The sequence below is a fragment of the Pongo abelii genome, chromosome 19 (genome assembly GCF_028885655.2).
Source record: "Pongo abelii isolate AG06213 chromosome 19, NHGRI_mPonAbe1-v2.0_pri, whole genome shotgun sequence".
Lineage (NCBI taxonomy): Eukaryota > Metazoa > Chordata > Mammalia > Primates > Hominidae > Pongo > Pongo abelii.
The window spans coordinates 19658243-19682362 of record NC_072004.2 but is presented as its reverse complement, the minus strand read 5'-3'; the positions used below and the strand labels follow the sequence as shown (position 1 = coordinate 19682362).

The 24120-nt window shown below is 41.4% G+C and overlaps 1 pseudogene; it reads left to right on the top strand.

Moving 5' to 3' along the window:
- The first annotated feature begins 127 nt into the window (after positions 1 to 127).
- On the top strand, positions 128 to 23759 carry LOC129056865 (HEAT repeat-containing protein 6-like; annotated as a pseudogene).
- The last annotated feature ends 361 nt before the right edge of the window (positions 23760 to 24120 follow it).

Here is a 24120-nt window from a genome sequence, read left to right as displayed (position 1 = left end):
GAGATTCATCAAAGAATCTTACATAGGGGAATGATGTGATCAGATTTGTGTCTTAGAAAAATCACTGTGGTAGCAAATAAAAGAGTATGGGTCTGGGGGCCACAATAAGTAGTTCAAGATACAAGTAATGGGAACTTCCTGCCTCAGGGCCACAGACTTTGAGAATGTGGAGGAAGACACAGTTTCCAGACAACTTGTATATCAGAAAGAAAGTAACAGGGAGAAAGAAAGAAAGAAATTGGCTTCTACTTAGTATCTACTTCTACAGAGACCCAAAGCCCTGAAATGAGCATTGTATGTAATGGACAACTATCTCTTCTGTGCAGGCATGTGGAGTGGTACTAGCTATGTATCTTACTCCAAGAACTGATAAAATAGACACTCAAGTCATTTTCTATAGGCTTTAATGCTCTTGAGAAATTCCAGTTGAGAAGGCTGAATACCTTCACAACACCTGTGCAAGGTAGAAGGTATTAGCCGCATACTTACAGATAAGCAAGGTCAAGCTCAAGAGAGGCTAAATGATTTGCCCCAAGGCACAGAGGTACAATTTAAACCCAGGCCACATGTTTTACTGTGTCTTGTGTATTTCATTCCTTCTTTCTTATAGTAGACAGTAAGCACTTAGCATCGTGCCTGATGCTTAGGGTATTAAAGAAGTTCCACTTTTTTCTTTTCTCTTTTCTTCTTTCTTTATACTACATGTTGGGGACATATTTAATCACTTTAAAATGAAGAAGTAACGATTCAGTGAAAAGCCATTCTGAAGTAGCTATTATATGTGTCTTCATTTGCTCCTAAAATCAGAATAAAAAGAAAAAAATCCAAAGTAAAACCAAAGAAAATCCAGCAAGGAGAGGAGGAGGAAAAGGAATCCAGTGGTGAAGTAGAGGTGGCCCCAGTCACTGGCACAGGCAGAGTGAATCTGCATGAAGGGAACACTTGGTGTCCCTCCTCCCTGGGTGTCCAGAGTTTGCCTTTAGGTGGAAGTGGAGCTGCAGGAAAAGATGGAGTCTCCTTACCCTTCAGTTCTTCCAGTTGGAAAAGGGTCAGCAGTAGTGAGTCAGACTATTCTGATGCTGAAGGAGGCATGCAGAGTAAAATGAGGTAGTAGTATTTTGTTACATTTATACCTTGTATTCTAAGTTGCATGTAAGTTTGTAACTTAACTTGACTGCTGCATGTGTTTAACTTGAAGAGCCTGATTTCTGGGGGCTGTGGTGTTATTCAGAACACCACTTGCTCTCTTGATCTGCCATTGCACATGTCATTCCTCTCCTTAGAATATTCTTCTTTGCCTTTTCGTCTTGCTAACCACTACTCATCTTTGATATGGGCTCAGAAATCATGTTCCCCGGGAAGCCTTTTCTGCCTTAGTGTTATTGATAATATATTATAGTTATCTCCTTAACTGTCCCTTGCTGCCTAACTTGTCAAGGCTGGGGCTTTGTTTATGTCTGGCAGCCTCAGCATGATGCCTGGCACATACATAGGTCATTCAGTAGATATTCGTTGAATGGATGGATGGATACTCGGCAGTGTTTCCTGTCTAACACTAGTTTCCTGATATCAGTATGTTGTCCTTTTGTTCTCCAGTTGTGTTTTTTAATTGTCAGCCTTAATAACTTGTTATAGAAACAAATTGTCTTAACATGTTTTGATTGTGGTTTGAAAGAAATTTTTAATAACACATTGACATCTTTAGGGATTATTTAGAATGTTTAATTTTTGAATGTATCATTTGAATTGGTGGAAATAAATACCATTTCATGTTTGCATTTTGAAAAAAAAAACGATTTTTTAAGTCTTTTTCCTTTTTTCTCTTGGTTATGAAAGGTCTTACCAAGCTAAAGTTCGCCAAGGAGGCTTAGTTTGTTTTCTTTCTACTATGAAATCGATTTAAAAAAAAGTTCTTTATGGCTACTGGTCAGCCTTTATTCCTGATATGCCTGAACTTGGCAGCCCACAGTCAGTGTCCTTGATGACTCTTACATTGAAAGACCCTTCTCCAGAGGTAAGAGAATTTAAACTCGAAGCTTTATAATAGGAAGAAAAAATTTACAGATCCTTACTGTTTTCTCTGCCTTATCCTTTCTGATCTGAATACAGCTGTTAGTAACACTGACCCAAGTTCTGACCTGAGATCCACTGGACAGACAGGAAAATGGGAAGTGGGCTTATGTGAAGAATACATTGAGGCTGGTCATGTAGGATCGCTTCCTGCCCCAGGGCTTGCTTGAAGCCCGAGCACACTGAATTCTAACTTTGGTGTCTCCCTTGAACTGCACTGAAGCAGCTGTGCTTCTCTTCCTTTTATGAAAATGTTGATTGCTGTGGTATTTATAATAAGAAAACATCAGAAATGGCTTAAACAACTCAGTAGAATATCCTGGTACATGATGGCTATGAAGGATGCATAAGGCTTTGAAAAATGCTCAAAATGTTCTGTGAAAACACAGGATATAGAATTATATATACAGTAGAATCCCAAACGTGTTTTTTACCTTGCAACTTTTCCAGTTTTCAAATCGTGTAATAAATATTTACATATTTTAATGAGAAAAACTTATTTTTAAAAAAGAAGAAAAAAATGGCAGGTATGGATACCTATAGCAAGATATCTCATGGCTGATCAAATATTCGCCTCTGCGTGAATATGTTAATTCCTCTCCAGAATTTAACCACTTAACCAAATAAGGAAAATAGCCTGCTGTTTACAATAGTGAACATTAAAAAGTCATGCTGAATGGCATCTGGGTGTCCTCAGGTAACCAACTGCCCACAAAGAGAGAAGTTTTAATTAGGCCAACAGCATATTGTTCCTTTTCTATTTTTAAGATTACTCCTTAAAGGGTCAGGGGTGGTAACCATAATACGTTGGAATTCCATATGAGTCATCTCCTTGAGTAACTTACGATATAAAAAAATTTCTGGATGACCCATCAGAAGCTTTTACAAGGTAAAGAAAAATAAGTTAGCCTCAATTTTATATACACACAAAAAAATGACTTGTGGGGTATTTCGAATACTCCTTATCCTAGGAAATTAAACTGGCAGAAATTTTACAAATTAATTAAATCGATAGTGAAGGAGAACCTGGGAGAAAAATGGAAAAATGAGTGGTGGCGAATAAATCAGTAATGAAGCCATTAGAGTAATTGAAATAAAAGCTACTAAAAATATTGAAAATATATATATGAAGACCCTCCAGCTAGGTAGGGGAGCTGCCAGCAGTGGCCAAGGAGATGGTGCTGTGGAGCAAGAAGCAGCCCAGCTTCATCACCTGTATCACAGCTGCCCAGCCAAGGGGATGTGAGACATGGGGGTTTAGAACATGAATACAAAAAGGTGATGAGGTCATAGCTGATGAAAATGAATTGGAATAATTTTCATGATGTTTATATCTTCATAGGTTTTTAAATGTTTACATTTCACTTAAAGTGCCATGAGAAATTTCACATATAGCAAAGTGGTCTTATCCATCTCCTTGATTTAGGTACCTTTTAGACTTGTTCTTGCTGTTTAACTTTGGTGAATGCAAGAGATGTGCTGAGGAAAAAAGATACAGAACTTCCTTCTAGAGATGTCGTAGATCCAGTACAAAAAGCCACAAGAAAATTCTAGAGAAATTAAAAAAAAAAAAGTCATCTTACTTAAAGTGGATTTTAAAAGATGAAAGAAATTAAATTAGTTCAGTGTAATGGCAAGTGAAATGATGGTACTTAAGAGATTCTTTTAATCAAGTGTTAGGTTGGAAGGGTTTAAATAAGTGTGGTGATTATTGTTTACAACAAAGCTTGGAGCATACCTCTGCAGTCTGTCCATAGTATAATTAACTGTGCACCAAGACATATGCTAGAAAAAAGTGTTGTGGCAGGTGATGTCATGGGACAGGCTTTTTTTTTGTTTGTTCTTTTTGTTTGTTTGTTTGTTTGTTTGAGATGGAGTTTTGCTCTTGTTGCCCAGGCTGAAGTGCAATGGTGAGATCTCAGCTCACCACAACCTCTGCCTCCCGGGTTCAAGCAATTCTGTCTCAGCCTCCCGAGGAGCTGGGACTACAGGCATGCGCCACCATGCCCAGCTAATTCTGTATTTTTAGTAAAGATGGGATTTCTCCATGTTGGTCAGGCTGGTCTGCAATTCCTGACCCCAGGTGATGTGCCTGCCTCGGCCTCCCAAAGGGCTGGGATTACAGGCGTGAGCCCACTGCACCCGGCCCAGTGGGACGGGCTTTTAAAATAAAGACTTCTAAAAAGTTATGTGCATTAAAATTAAAAATAACAGATAATGTAATTAGAATGGAACAGCATTCTGGATTGACCAGGTTAAAAGAGCTGCTATGACTCCAGGCCAAGTGGTCATGTCAGGTGCTCCTTGTGCATAGAGTTAGATGGCTGGAGTTCCTCTTGGCCAGGATTAAATAAGACAACTGTAGTTTATCTTGTCATTGAAGTGCTTAGTGATTAGTTTTGACTTTATGGCAGGTCTGATATGACCCATGGCATACTCAGCTGGAAGCACAATTTTAACTGGTGTACTAAGAAATTTTCTAAAGACAAATGGATGGAAGAAAAGGTGATTAGACTCTTCCAGTCAGAATGCCAACAATAAACAGCGGCTACTTTTTAGGAAATTGAAACAGAATATGCTAGAATGGTTAATTGGGGAGAAGAAAACTTAGAAATGTCCATTAGGATTTGGCAGTGCCGTGATACTTGGGAAATGATCACGTTTCCATGTTGGAAATGTGCTTCAGAGAGCACATCTTATATGCTTCCAAAAGGGACAGAGCAAATTATCAATAAAAATAACAAGACTAATTTAAGAATTTCTTGTATATGATTTCCTTAGGTGTTATAAAGGCATATTATGGAGAATATCATCAAGACTTGTCTTAAACAAACTACAGGGCAAACCTTTGTCTTGGTACCTTGAGAATTATCCCAATTTACAAATTTCATGATGATGATTTATTGCTCTTTTAGATAACTATAAAAAGTGAAAACAAATCGAAATCTAGATAATAGATGGTATAACTAGAAAAGAGAATGAAAAGGTTGGAGTTGTTAACTGTTACGGAATGGTAGATTTTCTCTCATATGGCCAGGCAAGAACAGGCAATCTTTGCTTAGTGTATTAGCAAAGAACAGGCAGTCTTTAATTAGTGTATCTGTATTCACACTTCTGATAAAGACATACCCGAGACTGGAAAGAAAAAGAGGTTTAATTGGACTTACAGCTCCACATGGCTGGGGAGGCTTCAGAATCATGGCAGGAGGCAAAAGGCACTTCTTTACATGGCGGCAGCAAGAGAAAATGAGGAAGAAGTAAAAGCAGAAACCCCTGGTAAACCCATCAGATCTTGTGAGACTATCATGAGAATAGCAGGGGAAAGACCAGCCCCGATGATTCAGTTACCTCTCACGAGTCCCTCCTACAACACAGGAGAATTTTGGGAGATATGATTCAAGTTGAGATTTGGGTGGGGACACAGCTAAACCATATCACTTAGATACCTCCCAACCCAGAGTCCCTGACACAGTGTTGAAATGCCGTTATGTAAAAGACAACTGACTTTGGAAGTGAGATCCAATAAAAGAACATGTGAACAGTCATGTGCCCTGCATGGAAACTTCAGTGGTACCCACTCCCAGCAGGGACTTCTTTGTCACCCTTCCAGAAATATTGTGAGACCAAACACACATAAAGAGAAAAAAATTAGGATTGACTAAGCTACCTCAGCAAGCATTTCTGCTACGTTCTTAAGTAGCAAAAAAGGAAAAGTACTTTTCTGTTTTATTAGCTTTAGACAAGCCTTCATGTCCAAGGAGACGAAACTATACACTAGTAAGACCAAGCACACTAACTTTTGTAAGACTGAAAAGCCTTTCATTCATCGTTTTAAATATTCAGACAATAGAAACTTAACAAGATGAGCTCTCTGGAGACTCCACCTGTTACGATTTGCTTGTACATTAGTAATTTCCGCGGAAAGTGCTGATTAGAACTGGAAAACAAGATACTAAATACTGATACAAGAACAAATGAAGCAAAACTTGTACCAGATTCAGTATCTTAAGTAACAATTATAACAACAAAGATATGTTAAACAGAGTTTAAAGGAAATTAACTCAGAACTGTGAGAAGTACAATTTGATATAGTATCAAATTTTTATATAGATTTTATAACTTAGTGGAAAAAAATAACCAATTTCAATGACATTTGTTTTCATCTGTGATAGTCATGATTTTCCCCTGAAGATGCCAAAATTATGCTAAAATGTTTGACTTTTGGAACATTAGTTCAATTCTTTCCATTCGATTCTTAATTTCATTCAGTTTGTGAGCTGTTGGAATTGTGATTTTTAATTGTCTTCTAAAGAAATGAAGGTTTAGCGTAAGATCTATCTTGTTGAGTTTGGACCAGCCTCTGGTAGGGATTGGCCAACTGTGGCCTGTAAGGCAAATCTGGCCCAACACCTGCTTTTGTATGGCCTGTGAGCTAAGAATGGTTTCACACTTTTAAATGGTTTTAAAATAAAACAATAGTATCTCATGATATGTGAAAATTGTTATGGAATTCAGATTTCATTGTCCGTAAATCAAGTCTTTTTGGAACACAACCACATTTATTCCTTTACGCATCTGTGCTACAATCACAGAGTTGGGTGGTTGTGACAGAAACTGGCCTGCAAAGTCTAAAATATAAAATGTGGACACTGGCTCTTTACAGAAAAGTTTGCCAGCCCCTGGTCTCAGTCCTTTTTGGATCAGCTGACTTGTGTTCATGCTCTTGCTCTCTCGTTTTTTCACACATATACACACGGTTTCCAAATACATTGTCAATTTCCCACCTTAGGGGATTATGCTTAATTCTGAAGTCTGATGCTACTGTACTTCAAATTTCTCTTCATAGCAGTAAGTCTAGATTTCTACGACTCCACTCTATAAAAGGCCTGCCTGGTGATTTATTACCTAGTTGTTTGGAGATAATATAATTGAAGGCTTTTGGGAAAACCTTTTTTGCTCCAAACTCAGATATGCTTCACATTGAGTAACTATTTAGGTTAGATTCTAGAATTGTAATGTTGATTCCTTGCTTTTAAATTTTTTGACTGGAAATGTTAATTGTCATTTTTGGATGAGCTGGCCAAAGAGAGTACAATATTATTCCGTATTAATAGTCCTATGCTTATTACCTATATCCCGTTTTTGTAAAGTTGGGCTTTCTTTTCCTTTCTGATTTTTAATACTACAAAATTGTCAGAGTACCAATTGAAAGTAATCTTTCAACCTTATAAAGAAAATCTTGGTGCCAATGACACCTTTGCTGACAAATACAGCAGTCCATGACAAAGATGTACTTTTTGTCCTTTCCATTCATAAGATTGTACTTAATGGTATTCCTTTTTTGAATTGTCAAATATTGTCACTGCAGGCAATGTTATTTCCTGTACCTAAGAATGTTTCTAAAAGTTGGATCACTAATGATGTCTGCCAAGTTGTATGTACACAAAGTTCCTAAAGTCCTATTTAAGTTAACATTGAACACACATACTTCAGAGTGGAATATGAGGCATAATGTTCTCAGGAACTTTGATAGGAAACAGACTCTAGGCACATGTATTTTTTCTACCCCATGGGCTGTTTAGTTCTAACTTTTCAGTTGGCATTCTGCTTGAATAAACCAGGCCTCTAATCCTTATTCTCATGCTTAGGATTTCAGATTTTTGTGCTGTGGTATAGCTTAGGTTTATTTCTTACTGTAAAAAACCTAACAGCAATGGGTTTCTAGATTTTTTTTTTAGCCAGGTGTGGTGGCACACACCTGTAATCCTAGCTACTTGGGAGGCTGACGTGGGAGGATTGCTTGAGCCCAGGAGTTTGAGGCTGCAGTGAGTTATGATTGCGCCAGTGCACTGCAGCCTAGGTGACAGAGCGAGACTGTGTCTCTAAAATAAGAATAAAATAAAGATTTTTTTTTAGGTGTGGGATGCAAGTGACCTAGCTTTTAGGAACTAACAGATAATCCCATTGCCTTTATTCTTCCAATTGAAATGATTGTAAATACTTTGAACATTAAATATGTATAGGAAGAAGGGAATCTGATTCCTAATTTTCAACTAATCAGTGTGAATCATCCCAAAATTTCAGACATGTGCCTGTGCTCTGCAAGTTTTATCTGCCATCTTGGAAGGCTCAAAGCAGTTTCTTTCTGTTGCTGAAGATACCAGTGACACAGGAGGGCTTTTATCCCCTTCTCCGTCATGATCGCTTCCAGCATTAGAGAGTCACACAGATGTCTTTTGTTAGCTTTGGTGGTTGGAATCATTCTCACAGATCCTTACTCAGATAATTAAGGTAATGTATCAACTGTGGGTTCCAGAGGGGGCTTCTCTGTTTTAACTTTGTATACTGTTTTACATAGCCCAAAAGTAACTTGACTTAAGAATATAACTATGTAATAGTTTTATTAAAAATACACTGTTTGGAAGTCTGTACCTACTTGACTGATCTTACCTATAATCTCTGTATGTCCTAATAAATTATTTGCTAAAAATACTTCTTTATCTTTAGTTGTACCAATGAGAATACAAGTGTTATTTTTTTTTAAAAGGGCTAATTTTTAGTTGTGTGAAAACTTTTCTTTTTTAATTAAATGCTGCAAAATTTGTTTCTATGCTGTGGTTTAATCAAGCCTTTTGATGAACTACTTTTTGTGTTTTACAGTGCCTTGCAAGTTTAGTATCAAATGCACCTTATAATCATCTAAAACAGCCTGCTGACCAAAGTCTGGAACCAGATAAAGCCTTATATTTGCCACAAAGGTTTGTAGTGGCTTAAAACTGATGGCTTCTTTATATCAGTCAGATGCAGACTATTAGTAAATATATATAGATATAGATATATGTATATATTCAAAGCATTTATATAACTCTTAAGAGATCTCTGCTTATTCTTCTCAGCTTTTCAGGAGTATAAGCTGTTGCAAGAATTGACCCCTCAAGTCCCAGTGGAAGTGAGCTAGAGAATTAATTGTAAAGTTTAATGCCTGTTTAATGCCCAGGGCAGTGACCAGAGTATCCCTTTAGAATTAAGATTGAGCCAGGTGCAAGCAGCCCCCCTCAGGAGTATGTTAGTTTATATCCCTTATGCATAGGTAGAGGAGGGATGGATGGTTAGACAGACAGATGTACAGGTAGAGATTACCTACTTTTTGGAAAGAAAAACTGGAATACAAAATTTAACTTCTTTAACGTTATTTCCTATGAAGTTCAGATAAAATCCCAGAACTTCAAATCTTTACTAAGTGCAGTCTTATTATTTCCTCCCACACATAATGTATGTGTGCTATAAACACTTGCCTTTTGTAGATTTGCCTTTCTTTTGTTTGCAAGCTTTCAGATCAGACCACATTCTGATGAGTTCAGTTTTTCAGGCAGAATTGTAACAAGGAAGGAACAGTGGATGTTTTCTGTGACATAGTGGGAAGAGTATGGGACCTGAAGTCAATCCAAGAGTCTGGGGCCCACTCCCATTTTTGCCATCTCATGGCCGTGGCCCTCTCTGAACCCTAATTTCTTCCTAACAGCAAGAATTATAACTCCATCATAAGATTTTTATGAGGCTCAAATGAGATAATGAGGTGTAACTAAGTCCAGTTCACTACTTACACTAATGTGTAAAAGAGGAACCCAGAAAGTTAAGTCTTCCCCTAAGGTTTCCCATCACATTCATGGCAGAAATAAGTTGAAAACAAGCCCTGCTCATTCCACTGTACCAACTTTTCATTATCTGCATCTTCAGCTGAGGAGAGTGCACCATGTCTCAAAGGTTCCTTTCAAGTATCTGACTTTATCCTCAAGTAACTTTTTTTCATTAAAATGTTCAAAACCCAAAATTCTTAGGTATGAGCCTAACAAAATATGTACAAGATCTATATGAAGAAAACTGTGAAACTCTGATGAAATCAAACAACTAAATGAATGGACCAGAGATTCCATGTTCATGGATAGGAAGGCTCAATATTGTGAAGATGTTACCTCTTCCCAACTTGATCTATAGATTCAGTGCAGTCTCAATCAAAATTCCAACAAGTTATTTTGCAGATATCAATGAACTGATTCTGAAATGTATATAGATATGCAAAAGACCCAGAATAGCCAACACAGTATTTTTAGAGGAGAACAAAACTGAAGGACTGACATTCCCTGACTTCAAAATCTACTATAAACCTACAGTAATTAAGACAATGTGATATTGGCCAAGGAAGAGAGAAACAGATCAATGGAACAGAATAGAGAGCCCAGAAATAGACACACATAAATATAGTCAACTGATCTACAACAAAGGAGCAGATACTTTTCAACAGTTGGTGCTGGAACAGCTGGACATCACATGCAAAAAAAAATGAGTCTAGACACAGACCTTTTAGCTTTTTAAAAATATTTCTTGTTAAAATCCGGGGTTCATTCAAGGTATGTGCGTTGCATTTAATTATTATGTCACTGTAGTCTTTTTAAATCTAGAGTCCCCCCACCCATCTTTCTTATATCAAACTGACTTAGGAAAGAATCCAACCCAATTGTCTTATAGAATGTGAACTCTAAACTCTGTCACCAAAGATAACAAAATAAATCACATTCTCAATTTGTCAGATTGTTTCTTTATGGTGTTAACTTACTCTCCTGTCCCATGTATTTCGAAACTGGAAATGAGGTTTAGAAGTTTGATTAGATTCAGGTTACACAAGGAACTACTAATTCTTAATTGCCTGCAGGGATAACTACCATATTTACGGTAGCTGTTCCCATGATAATAAGTTCTTACTGCTTCCTTTGACAGATGTTAATGTTCCTGTGTGAAGTCTCACACTCTTGGGAGCTATAGGGTCCACCCACACACCTTTACCTGAAGTCCAGCTACTTCTGCAACAGCCGTGTTCTTCTGGACTCAGTAATAGCAATTCAGCAACCCCTCACCTCAGCCCTCCTGATTGGTGGAAGAAAGCCCCTGCAGGACCCTCTCTGGAAGAAACATCAGTTAGCTCACCTAAGGGGTCTTCAGAGCCCTGCTGGCTCATTCCACTCTGCATTTCCATTGTCGTACTGCCCAAGGAGGATTCCTGTTCAGGTAGCGATGCTGGCTCTGCAGTAGGAAGCACCTACGAACCATCCCCTATGCAACTGGAGGCCTTACAGGTAGGAGGTTTCATTTCCTCATCTCTGAAATGGAAGTAACCATTCTTCCTTCAGAGTGACCGTGAGGAGCAAGCAGGTAAAACCAAGCCATGTATCAGTTCGTGGGAGTTGTATTTTAGGTATGGGTGGTGTATTTTTGTTGTTGTTTTGTTTTGGGGAGGTGTTCCTTGGTTGTAAAATAGCAGATTCATTCCTTTTTGTTCTTTGATTGCAAATTATTTTAGTCACTTCAGGTATTATATGACAGGTGGATGTAATAGATTGTAGAATAATTCTGAGTGAAATTGTAGAGTTAATTTTTGATTTTTGCAACTTAAGTGTTTAATTTTCTATAAGCTTCTCCTTGGTCTTGTACCTGCTTAGAGTAACAAAATAATTGTTCCTTCAAAGGAAGAAAACAATCCTAGATAAAAGAGTTTACTTTTTCTCTACAAAAATGATCTGAGACTAGGCCTGGTCCTGGGGTCTGCTGCTAATTAACTGGGCCACGTGAAACATGTCCTTTAATCTTGTCAGGCTTGGTTTCTTTAGCTGTAAAATTCAATTAATACCTACCTTAAAGAATAGTTGCAAGACTTACATGAGATTACATTAATGAAAAGCAATCATATACTAAAGCACCATAAAACTATGATACAGTTAATTGATATTAGTCATGAAATAAAGATTATGCTTCTTAATTTCATTCAACAGATTTCAGCCCCTGTTAAATTATAAGCGATTTCTGAAATATAACACTTTTCTGGATATTGCAGCCTTGCAGTCAGGTCTTAGAGGGTTAATTCCATGCTCTCTTTGCAGCTATTGGCTCTTCTGGCAAGGGGCTACTTTTCAATGACTCAAGCCTACTTGATGGAGCTTGGAGAGGTGATTTGCAAGTGCATGGGGGAAGCAGATCCATCCATTCAGCTTCATGGAGCAAAGGTAATTTTCATCAAAACCACAGTGCTTTTTCCTTCTCTTCACTTTATATCCTTCCTTTTCTTCACTTTATATTCTTCTGCCACATGTCTTTCAATTCTGAGATTGCTTAAAGTGATTTCAGGTAAGGAAAACATACATTCTTCTGTTTTCAGCTCTTACGTGTAAACCCCATGAATTGATTCGGTAATAAATTAATAAGATATAGCTGTTGATTTCAGTCCTTGAAAGAATGCCTCTGTTAAGAGTGATTGAAAAAAGAAAGAAAATTAGTTTCAAATTATGTTTCCCCTTGATTTGAGGTGATCTCCAGACTAAAATGAAGTCGTTCGTTAGTTCTAATGCTCTGCTTCAGTAATACTTTTTTCTTGGCAGCTTCTGGAAGAACTGGGCACAGGCTTAACACAGCAGCATAAACCGGATTCCACTGCAGCACCTGATCAGAGAGTACCAGTCTTCTTGGTAAATAAATGTCAATTCATACTTTTCTTTAATTAGTGCTTCAGTTGCAGTTTTATTTTGAAGTTCAGTGATAAGTGGAGTAGATGATATGGTTTCTTCCAGTGTCAAAAATTATGTTTTATAATCCAGGAAAACATGAAACTAGTATAAATAGGTTTTATTTTACATTTCAGTTTATTTGCAATTTAGTGTGTGGTAGGCTTATGTATAACATATAACCAGCAATCGTAAAACTAATATTTCTTTTGCATAAAATCTAGTCTGGTTACTCAGCCTGCCCAAGAGACAAAGAGCCAGGGATTTTATATCCAAAGCCATGGGATCAAATTTAGGGAACATGATTGTATTAGTCCATTTTATGTTGCTATAAAGGAATACCTGAGGCTGGGCAATTTATCAAGAAAAGAGGTTTATCTGGCTCACGGTTCTGCAGGCTGTACAAAAAGCGTGGTGCCAGCATCTACCTCTGAGGAAACCTCAGGAAGCTTTTAATCCTGGTGGAAGGCAAAGGGGGAGCAGGTATGTCATATGGCAAGGGAGTAAGCAAGAGGGAGATGCCAGGCTCTTTTAAATAACCAGCTCTCATGTGAGCTCATAGAGTGAGAGTTCACTCATTACCACAAGGACAGCACCAAGCCATTCAAGAGGGATCTGCCCCCACGACCCGAACACTTCCTGTTAGGCCCACCTCCAGTGATGGAGGTCACATTTCAGCATGAGGTTTGGAGGAGGCACACATCCAAACCATGTCATTCTGCCTCTGGCCCCCACAAATCTCATGTTCCTCTCATTGTAAAATACAGTCAGTCACCTATTCCCAATAGTTCCCTGAAGTCTTAACTCTTTCCAGCATCAACTAAAAAGTCCAAAATCTCAGCTGTGACTCAAGGCAAGTTCCTTCCACGTAGGAGCCTGTAAGGTCAAAAACAAGTTATTCATTTTTAAGATACAGTGGTGGTACAGGCATTGGGTAAACAGTCCCATTCCAACAGGGAGAAATCAGCCAAAAGAAAGGGGCAACAAGCCCCACACAAATCTGAAACCCAGCAGGACAGACATTAAACCTTAAAGCTCCAAAATAGTCCTTGACTCCATGTCCCACATCCAGTGCACACGGGTGCAAGGGGTGGGCCTCCAAGGCTTCTGGCAGCCTTGCCCTTCTGGCTTTGCTGGGTGTAGGCCGTGTCCCATTCCCAGAGTTCCACTAGGCAGTGCTCAGTGGAGACTGTGTGTGGGGGCTCCAACCCCACGTCTCTCTTTGGCACTGCCCTAGTAGAGTCTCTCAGTGGGGGCTCTGTCCCTGTGGCAGGCTTCTGCATGGGCACCCAGACTTAGGGAATCCTCTGAAATCTAGGCAGAAGCTCCCAAGCCTTCTTCACATTTGCATTCTGTGCATCTGCAGGCTTACCACCACATGGAAACCACTAAGGCTTACAGCTTGTACCCGCTAAGCAGAAAACCAGGCAGTGTCTGGGGCCCTTTGAGCCATGGCTGGGGATGCTGGGAGCAGTGTCCCTAGGCTGTGCAGGGCAGTGGGGCCCTGGGCCTGGCCCCCAAAACCGCTTTCCTCTTAGGCCTCTGGGTGTGTGATGGGAGGGGTTGCCTCAAAGATTTCTGGAATGCCCTCAAGGCTGTTTTCTCATAGTCTTGGCTATTAGCATCTGGGTCCCTTTTAGTCATGCTAATCTGTCTAGCAAGTAGTTGCTCTGAGCTTGGATTCCTTCTCTAGTACAGGGGCAGGGTGCAAATTTTCCACATTTTTATGCTCTGCTAACCTTTTAATGATAAGTTCCAACTTTAAGTCATTCCTTTGCTCCTACATCTGACTAAGGGTTGTGAGAAGCTGCCACGTCACCTGTTGAATGATGCTTAGAATTTCTTTCACCAGATACCCTAAGTCATTACTCTTAAGTTCAACCTTATGCAAATCCCTAGGACATGGGCATAATGCAGCCAAGTTGTTTGCTAAGGTGTAACAAAGGCGACCTTTCCTCCAGTTCTCCATACTTTTTTATTTCTATCTGAGACCTCCTCAGCCTGGCTTTCACTCTCCGTATTTCTATCAGCATTTTGGTCACAGCCATTTAATCAGTCTCTAAGAAGTTCCAAACTTTCCTTTGTCTTCCTGTCTTCTGAGCCTTCCAAACTCTTTCAACCTCTGCCCAGTACCAAGTTCCAAAGCTGCTTCCACATTTTTAGGTATCTTTATAACAACACCCCGTTCCTTGGCACCAATTTTCTGTATTAGTCTCTTTTCTGCTGCTGTAAAGAAACACCTCAGACTGGACAATTTATTTTTCAAAGAGGTTTGTCTGGCTTACTGTTCTGCAGGCTATACAAGAAGCATGGTGCCAGCATCTACTTCTGGTGAGGCCTCGAGAAGCTTCCAGTCATGGTGGAAGGTGAAGGGGGAGTAGGCATGTCACGTGGTGAGAGAGGAAACAAGAGAGAGATGCCAGGCTCTTCTAAACAATTAGCTCCCATGTGAATAACAGAGTAAGAACTCACTTATTACCACAAGGATAGCACCAAGCCATTCAGTAGGGATCTGCCTGCATCACCCAAAAACCTTCCTCTAGGCCCACCTCCAACATTGGAGGTCACATGTCAACATGAGGTTTGGAGGGGACACACATCCAAACCATATCAGCCACTTAATGGATATGTGGTTATAGGCATGGTTTCCTAGTTGTAAAAAGGAATAATAAACCATAACCCTTCAGTCACAAGGCTGCTGAAAAATCGAATGACATGTAAAGATGCTAACACATAGGAGGTAATTCCATTACCTGCGTCCCCCCAACCCCCCACCAGCCCCACCATGACTCTATTCAATTCCTGTGATTTCAGGTTGTTTCTGCTACCCCTACACTGTGCCAGTTCCAAAGATGGATGAAGGGCATGTGATCACACCAAAAAAGGCTTCTACTTAGTGCTAAAAGCAAAATCAGCTCAGTGTTGGTGGTCTTTGCTCCCTCTGCCCTCCACATTCTGCCTGTTCTTTTCCCTTCACAATTTCTGTCATCCTTGCAGTGAATTAAAGACTCTAACCCTCATCCCTGCCTTAGACTGCCACTAAAGCTTTCATATAACATGTGTGGGAAAATGAGTTGAGCTTTGTTATCAGACAGAACTAGGTTTGAATTCAAACTTCTCCCTTTGCTAGATAAATGACTTGGGGCAAGCCTCTTAACTGTTCACACTCAGGTATTGTTCATCTGTGAAAAAAAAAGACATGTTTTCTGTATTGCTTGTCTATTAGTGAGTAACAAATTAAACTTTTAGCAGCTTAAAGCAATGTACATTTATTTTCTCAGTTTCTGTGGGTCAGGAATTAGGAGTGGCTTGGCTGAGTGATTCTGGCTTAGTTCTCACACGAGGTTGGGATCAAGATGCCCCCAGGGTTGCAGTCAACTGACAGGTTGCAAGACTTGATGGGGTTGGAGGATCTTCTTCCAGGGTGGCTCACCCATAGACCCAGCAAATTAGTGTGGCTGCTGGCAGACGGCCTCAACTCATTTCCTCCCCGTGAGGACATCTCCAGAGGGCTGCTTGACATGGCAGCCAGCTTCCTTCACAGCAAGTGATCCAAGGGAAAGAAAGCAAGACAGAGCTGTGGTGCTTTTTATGACCTAGCTTTGGAGGTGTCATGCTGTCATTTCCACAACATCCTATTGGTTACACAGGTCAGCCTGTTCAGTATGGGAGGGGACTACACAGGTGTAAATATTAGTAGGTGAGTGTAATTGTGTGCCATCCTGGAGACTGACAACCACTTTTTGTCCACATTCTTCTGGAGTGGGGCAGGGAGGACCCAGACTGGGTTTCCAGGAGCTGAAGTAGAAGAAAGACAGAACTGGTGCGTGAAATACACAGCAAAACCTAGGACTAGGTCCATGGGACAGAACCAAAACAAAGCTAAACCACAGAGATTCACAAATGAACATGAGATCGCAGGATATGTATAAAGCATGGAAAAGAAACTGTTGACATGGCTACTTTAGAGGCTGTGAAGTGAGGTAGTTCTTCAAAGTGCTGATAACAGAACCTACTGCCCAATTTAAGAGTGTCCACGGTGTACCAGGCCCTGCGCTAGAAACCTTACACAGAGTATTACATTTTATTATCACACGGACTCTGCAAAGTAGTTGAAAAAGCCCTAGCTGAGCGTCAACTGATCTGGATTCTAGTTCACCCCTGCTGCTGATTAGCAAGTTGTATTGTCTGTGCCTCAGTTTCCTTGTGTGAAAAAGTAGGGATAATGCTACAGACCCCATTTATTTGTGCCAAGGAATAAAATGAGTTGATACGTGTAAAATACTTAGAGCAATGCCTGGCATGGGATGAGCTCTCTGAAGAACATTAGCTGCCGCTGCTGTTGCTGTTACTGTCATCACCATCTTCAGCCTCCTCTTGATTATTATCACTGTTGCTGTGTAACTTTATCAGACTGCAATCTCCTAATCAACAGGAGTTGAATGGGAGACTTAAACACTGCAGTTGTTTTCTGAAGTCCTTTCATCACTGTGGAAGAAGAACCAATGAAAACATTTACAGAAAGCTGCTGCTTTGAGGAAAAATGTTTCACTACTAAGGCCATTTCTGGTAGGCTTAGCTCTGAGTTGGTTCCCCTGTTATGTCTTGGGCTGCAGCTTTTCCTTTGCCTCCGTTCCAGGTGGTGATGTTCTGGACTATGATGCTGAACGGTCCTTTACCCAGAGCCCTGCAGAATTTGGAGCACCCAACTCTCCAGGCGAGTGCCTGTGATGTCCTGTCTTCCATCTTGCCAGAGGCCTTCAGCAATCTGCCGGTGACGTAAGAGTGTTTTGTCACCCTTACATCATGGCTGGAGCACCAGAGCTAGAATTTGGTGCTTTTGCATTTTGAACCAGTATTCAGCAGCATCTCTGATGAAAAGGTGCTAGTTCACTTGAGTTGGGGATGAGGGCACTGGGGAACAGCAAATAGGAAAATTTGAAGCCTTAATATATCAGGAAAGCTGTTTCCCCCTGTGCGTTAGAATGTAGGTGGTAGAGGCAAGGGTAGCAGAAGCTTGGAAGGCAGAGAGATTTCAGGAAGATTTCATATCCAAACTTTAAAAGGCCTGAGTTGAAGCCCAGCTCTTCGACTTGCTAGCTCTTTGACTCTTAACCTCTCTAAAACTTGGTGTTGTCATCAGTAAGATGATAGTCATGTGAAAAATAACAAGTATGTGAAAATACTTAGATTTGTTGTCCAACACATATGGTATTTGTCTTAGTCTGTTTGAGCTGTTATAATAAAATACCATAAATTGGGTGTCTTCTAAACGACAGAAATGTCTTTCTCATAGTTCTGGAGGCTGGAATTAAGATCAAGTCACTGACAGACACAGATTTGGTGCCTCGGGAGGGTTCGCTTTCTGGCTCACAGATGGCACCATGTGAGCTGTGTCCTCAAGTGGTAGAAGGGGCAGGCAGCTTTCTGGGGCCTGAATCATAAAGGCACTAATCTCTTTCATGAGGGCTCTGTTCCCATGACTTAATCTCCTCCCCAAAGCCCCACCTCCTGATACCATCACCCTGGGAGTGAAGATTTCAACATAGGAATTTTGGGGGAGCACAAACATTCAGAATACTGCTATTCAGAATAGCAGTATTCAGACTGCTTTTTTCCTTAGTCCTCAATGACATTTGCATCCATTCTTATTTATATAAATGAGCTTCTATAAAGAAGGCAACTTTAATAAAGGTTAAATGTGATGAGATGCCGCGTGTGTCTTGCACAAAAGTGGGTACTCAGATAATCATGGAATCTGAATTGAACGTGCTCTTTGCCACGGTAGCCTCAAGGTCGCAATGGCGTTCAACTCCTGAATATGCTCTCAGACACAGATATTTCACATCTTTTATGGAAGCCTTTGGCTCGTAGTTATTTCATTCTCATTTTTCCCTTGTCAGCCTTCTCATTGCAGAATGACAGGCAGATCCTGTGCACCACAGTGCTGCTTGGGCTGAATGACAGCAAGAATCGCTTAGTGAAAGCTGCAACTTCACGGGCCCTGGGAGTCTGTGTGCCTTTTCCCTGTCTCAGACAGGTCAGAGTGAGCCTATTTAGCTCTTCTGTGCCCCTTTTGTAGTCCATGACACCCCTATTTTGTGGATATAGAGCTCCTGCATTGGATGGTAAAGGAAACTAAATTGCTTTGTAATCTGATTTCTTTAATTGCTACTAAAATATGGTCATGGGCTAGGCGTGGTGGCTCATGCCACCATGGGAGGCTGAGGCGGGTGGATTGCTTGAGCTCAGGAGTTTGAGACCAGCCTGGGCAACTTGGCAAAACTCTGTCTCTACAAAAAATTTTAAAAATTAGCCAGGCATGGTGGTATGCACCTGTAGTCCCAGCTACTTGGGAGGCTGAGATGGGAAGCTCACTTGAGCCTGGGAGGTGAAGGTTGTAATGAGCAGAGATCACACCACTGCACTCCAGCCTGGGTGGCAGAGCCAGACACACACACACACACACACACACACACACACACACTCTCTCACACTCTCTTTCTCTCTCTCCATATATATATATATAGTGTTATACATACAGTTATATATATGTAACTGCAGATATTACCATATATATACCATATATATAAATGAACTAAGGCATTACCATGTATATATATGGTATTTATTTATTTTTAATTTTTAATTACTTAGCACACTGCCTGGGACCTTAGGCACCCAATAAATGCTTAAATTAATGAATGATCTAATAAAAATGAAATGGGACATTACCAGGTGATAGTCATCATTTAGAAAGCTGACATAGTTTTTACTAAGAAGGAAATAATGTCCTCTTTCACTCTTACTGGTGACATTTATCTCACTGAGTGGTGTGTAGTACATAGGATGTGTTTTGGAAATGGATTTCTTTTTCAGAACATCATTTCCCAAGATGGAAATCAACCAAGCAAAGAGTTCACAGATAACTCTTTGCTTGGTGTCCTAGGCCAGGTTATATATTCGATGTTCATAAGAGCAAAATCCATAGGCTTCTCGGGTGTCCATGGCACATACCAAAATCATGGGAGCTTCCCCTGGGATTTTTTTGAGTGTCCAAATTGTAAAATATCAGAAGAACAGTAAATTGATTGAGTAGATGAATTTTTATTTCCAAGTAGAAATGTGCATGAAGGCTTCTAGCTTTATCTGAAAATAAGTTTGAGAATTTCACAGGTAGCAGCATGACCTGCTAAAGTAACTTCAGTGTTTTGTTTTGTCTTATAGGATGTCATATTTGTTTCAGATGCAACAAATACAATATTGATGTCACTTGAAGACAAGTCTCTGAATGTTCGAGCCAAAGCAGCCTGGTCCCTGGGCAACCTGACAGACACTCTGATTGTCAACATGTAGGTGACTGAGCTTGCTTTCCCCTGCTGACTTCTGAGATTGAGGGCCCAAGAGAATGTCCTCGATCTCTACCATGAAAGAATCAGCAGTAGTTCCCGCATATTACGCAGTCAGTCTTCCTGCTTTGTTTTGTTTGTTATTCCTTCAGAAAATAAAATTAATAAGCTGTTCTTAATATATATTAGGAATATGTTAAGACATATATGTATTAAAAATACTGTATGCCGATATAAGTAATATGTCCACATTATAGAAAACATAAAAGCAAATCCTTAGTAATGGTTACTGTACTTTTAAAATGCATTTAAAAAAATTTCTTAAAGTAGTATATTCACAGGCTAAAAAAAATCCAGATAGTACAAAGCAGCATTCAGTGTGAAGCCTTTCTTCTACCCTGACACCTTAGTTCCCCTCCCCAGAGGTAGCTGGTTATTCACGTGCAAGTGTCCTGCTTTTTGTCACTTCACCGTATAAGCGACATGTAAAATGTGTAAGCATTCTATTATTGACTTGTTAGAAATCCTTATTTATGATTACATAATGAACACTGTGTGATGATTATTTAACCATTTTTCTATTACTGAACATTTGTTTTAGGCTTTAGGCTTGTAGGCTTTTCTATTCAGTGAATATTTTTGTGCATGAAATCTGCATTTTGAGATTTTTTTTTGGAAACATTCCTAGGTGGGGAACTATTGAGTCAAAAGATGTATACTGTAAGTTTCTTGATATAACCTAAGCAGATTTGTTAAACTGTTTTCCTAAACTTTTATGCTTATGCTAAGTGAATATATTTCTATATGTATATATTTAAGTGTATTTACCTTTTAACATGTGTTGCCTGCTTTGGGTGGAACAGGGAAACACCAGACCCAAGTTTCCAGGAGGAGTTCTCTGGTCTCCTGCTCTTGAAAATGTTATGATCAGCTATAGAAGCATCCAAGGATAAAGACAAGGTAGACTCACAACAAAACCCAGTATCTCCCAAACAGATACTTAATGTATTGTAGCTGCAGTGTGGTAGTTTAGTGTGGCTTGATGTTCCTCAGACTATCCCACCAAATATACTCTTGTTCAAAGGAGACTGTGGGTGTGCTCAGGGTATAAACCCCCCACCCAACCACCCACTCCAGGCCTCCCACATAACCAGGTCACTAAACAAATCCCAGAGGGCCCAGCCCCAGCTGTTGCCTGGCTTTTCAGAAACAGAATTCGGTTGGGAATGGCAGCTGCTTAGACAGGTCTGTCCCCAGAAATCCCTGGGTATGGATGGAGTCCCGTCTACCCTCTGGTTTCCACTGGCACATTTATCTACCAACATTCTGTCCAAGTCTCCTCTTCTGAGCCCTCACCAGAATCACCCTTAATGAAGAGTCACAGGGAGAAGACGTCCACCCACGCATCAGGAGACAGGCCTGGAACAGAGCCTTCCTGCACAGCCTCAGAAGGGACCCACCCTGCTGACACCTTGATCTTGGACTCATGGCCTCCAGTACTGTGAGACAGTAACATTCTGTTGTTGAAGGTGTGCAGTCTGTGGTACTATAAAACAGCCCTAGGAAACGAACGCAGCCTGTTAGCCCACAGATGGTGAAGGGATGGAATGCTCCATGGAGCTCCAGGCTCACTGTCTGCAGCTCCTAAAGTGTGCTACGGGACCCTTGGGTGGGTGTAGGTACGCGGGGTAATTTTGGGTGGTTCAAGGTGAATAATTTCAATTGACATAACAATGTATTTATCTTGCTGGGTAAATGAGGGATCCCCAACTGTTAGGAACCAGGCTACACAGCAGGAGGTGAGCAGCCAGCCAGTGAGCAAAGCTTCATCTGTAGAAACAGCCACTTCCCATCCCTCGCATTACCGCATGAGCTCTGCCTCCTGTGAGATGAGCGGTGCCATTAGATTCTCATAGAAGCACGAACCCTACTGTGAACTACGCATGCCAGGGATCTGGATTGCGTGCTCCTTATGAGAACCTAATGCCTGATGATCTGTGACTGTCACCCATCACCCCCGGATGGAACCATGTAGTTGCAGGAAAACAAGTTCAGGGCTCCCACTGATTCAATTGATTCTACATTATGGTGAGTTGTGTAATTATTTCATTATATATTACAGTTAAATAATAATAGAAATAAAGCACACAATAAATGTAATGGGCTTGAATCATCTCCGCATCATCCCTTCCCCTTCTCCTGGGTCCGTGGAAGAGTCGTCTTCAAGAAAACTGGTCTCAGGTAGCAAAAAGGTTGGGAACCACTGGTGTAAATGCTTCAAGGAATAGTTAAGCAGCTTCAGGTTTACATGCTACAAAAAATACAGGTTTAAATGCTAATAAAAATGGGTGCAAATGAAAACACTCTTGCTGTGGTCCAAGGAATCTTAAGCATTCTATCAGAAAGACTTGCAGCTTGGAGCTGCAGCTGCCCTCCCACATCCTGTCCACTGTAACCCCTGCAACACACAAACACGCACACACACGCACACACATGCTGTGCTTCATGCCCTCACTAGAGTGGCCTGGGAGGGAATGCATGTGGTTTTTTTTTTTTTTTTTTTGAGTTGGAGTTTCACTCTTGTTGCCCAGGCTGGAGTGCAATGGTGCAATCTCGGCTCTCTGCAACTTCTGCCTCCTGGGTTCAAGCAATTCTCCTGCCTCAGTCTCCCGAGTAGCTGGGATTACAGGCATGTGCCACCATGCCTGGGTAATTTTGTATTTTTAGTAGAGATGGGGTTTCTCCATGTTGGTCAGGCCGGTCTCGAACTCCTGATCTCAGGTGATCCGCCCACCTCAGCCTTCTAAAGTGCCGGGATTACAGGCGTGAGTCACCGCGCCCAGCCGGGAATGCATGCTTTTAGGAGAAATGAAGACAACTCAGGCCCCTCATTCTCCTGGTGTTTGCACAAGTGCCTTCTCCGCAGACCATGCTTCAGTCTCTTTCTTAGTTCTCCTTCTTACTGAAAGAGAGAAGCAGAGCCCCAGCATGTACCCAGCTGCTTAGGGCCCAAGCCAAGTACACAAGTTTCCTGGGGAGCCTGGTGAGTGGAAGGCACTGCAGATCCTCCCCAAAAGCGGCGTCAGTTTTTGATGGATCCTTGAGCCCAGGACGGCAATAGACAAGACATCACGGTTCACCAGAAGAGAAAACAAAAATGCAGTGAGGAAGGGCAGTAGTCAAAGGTTTTCTGCTCCACGAGAAGGGGTTCTCAGGGCTCTGAGCAGCAGGCAGAAGACTTTATTGCACGTGTGGTTAGGTGATGGCGACCTACAGTTTTCACTGGGAACTGGGATCCAGAGTAACTCAACCTCCTACTCATGCACGTCTCTCTCTGTCTCTTTGCGTTTTGTGTCTCTCTCTCCATCTCTCGCCCTCCTTATCCTCTCAGTCTCCTCTGTCTCTCTCCCAGTCTCTCGTCCTCTCTCTCATTCCCTTCTCCTCATCTCTCTTTCTCCTTTTCCAGTTCTCTCTCCCTCCTCATCTCGCTGCATGCTACTGTTCAGGCTCCCGGGGCTCCACGTGGATGGGCGGACACGGGACTCCTAGGCTAATTTTCACGGGACAAGCACAGGGCTGCAGGACCTAGGTCCCCCACCTCCCAGCACCCTCAAAATGAGAGGTGTGGGGTGTGCCCGTGCTCTCCTGGGTGGGCGCCCCACTCTCCAGGAAGCAGAAACTGCAGGACAAAGCTGGCGCAAGTGACATGCCCACATGGCTGCCAGCTTCCATCTTGGGATCTGCTGAGGCCAAAGCAGAGGACACCTGCCCACGACCGACCCCGCACCAGGGTGGGGGGAGGGGTAGGTTTGGGGGTGGGAATGGGGATGGGAGCAGCCACTCCAAAGCAGTCCCTGGCTGGCTTCCTGCCCTGCACCCTGTCATGCAAGGCCTCTCCTCCCTCCCCATCCCTGCCCCTCACCACCTCCACCCCTAGGCTGTCCAGATCCAGGCTCCAGAAGTCTCCCAGGATCCAAGAACTAAGGGCAACCACTGGGCTCTGCAGCCCCTAGTCCATGAGTCAGCCACCCCTCTGCATGCTGACAAACCTTGGCTGTCACTTATCCTCCACCCCAAACCAGCCTCAGCCCCATCCTACTGCAGGCCTGTGTGGCTGCTGGAGAAGCTGGGCTCCTTTCCTCACCCCGAGG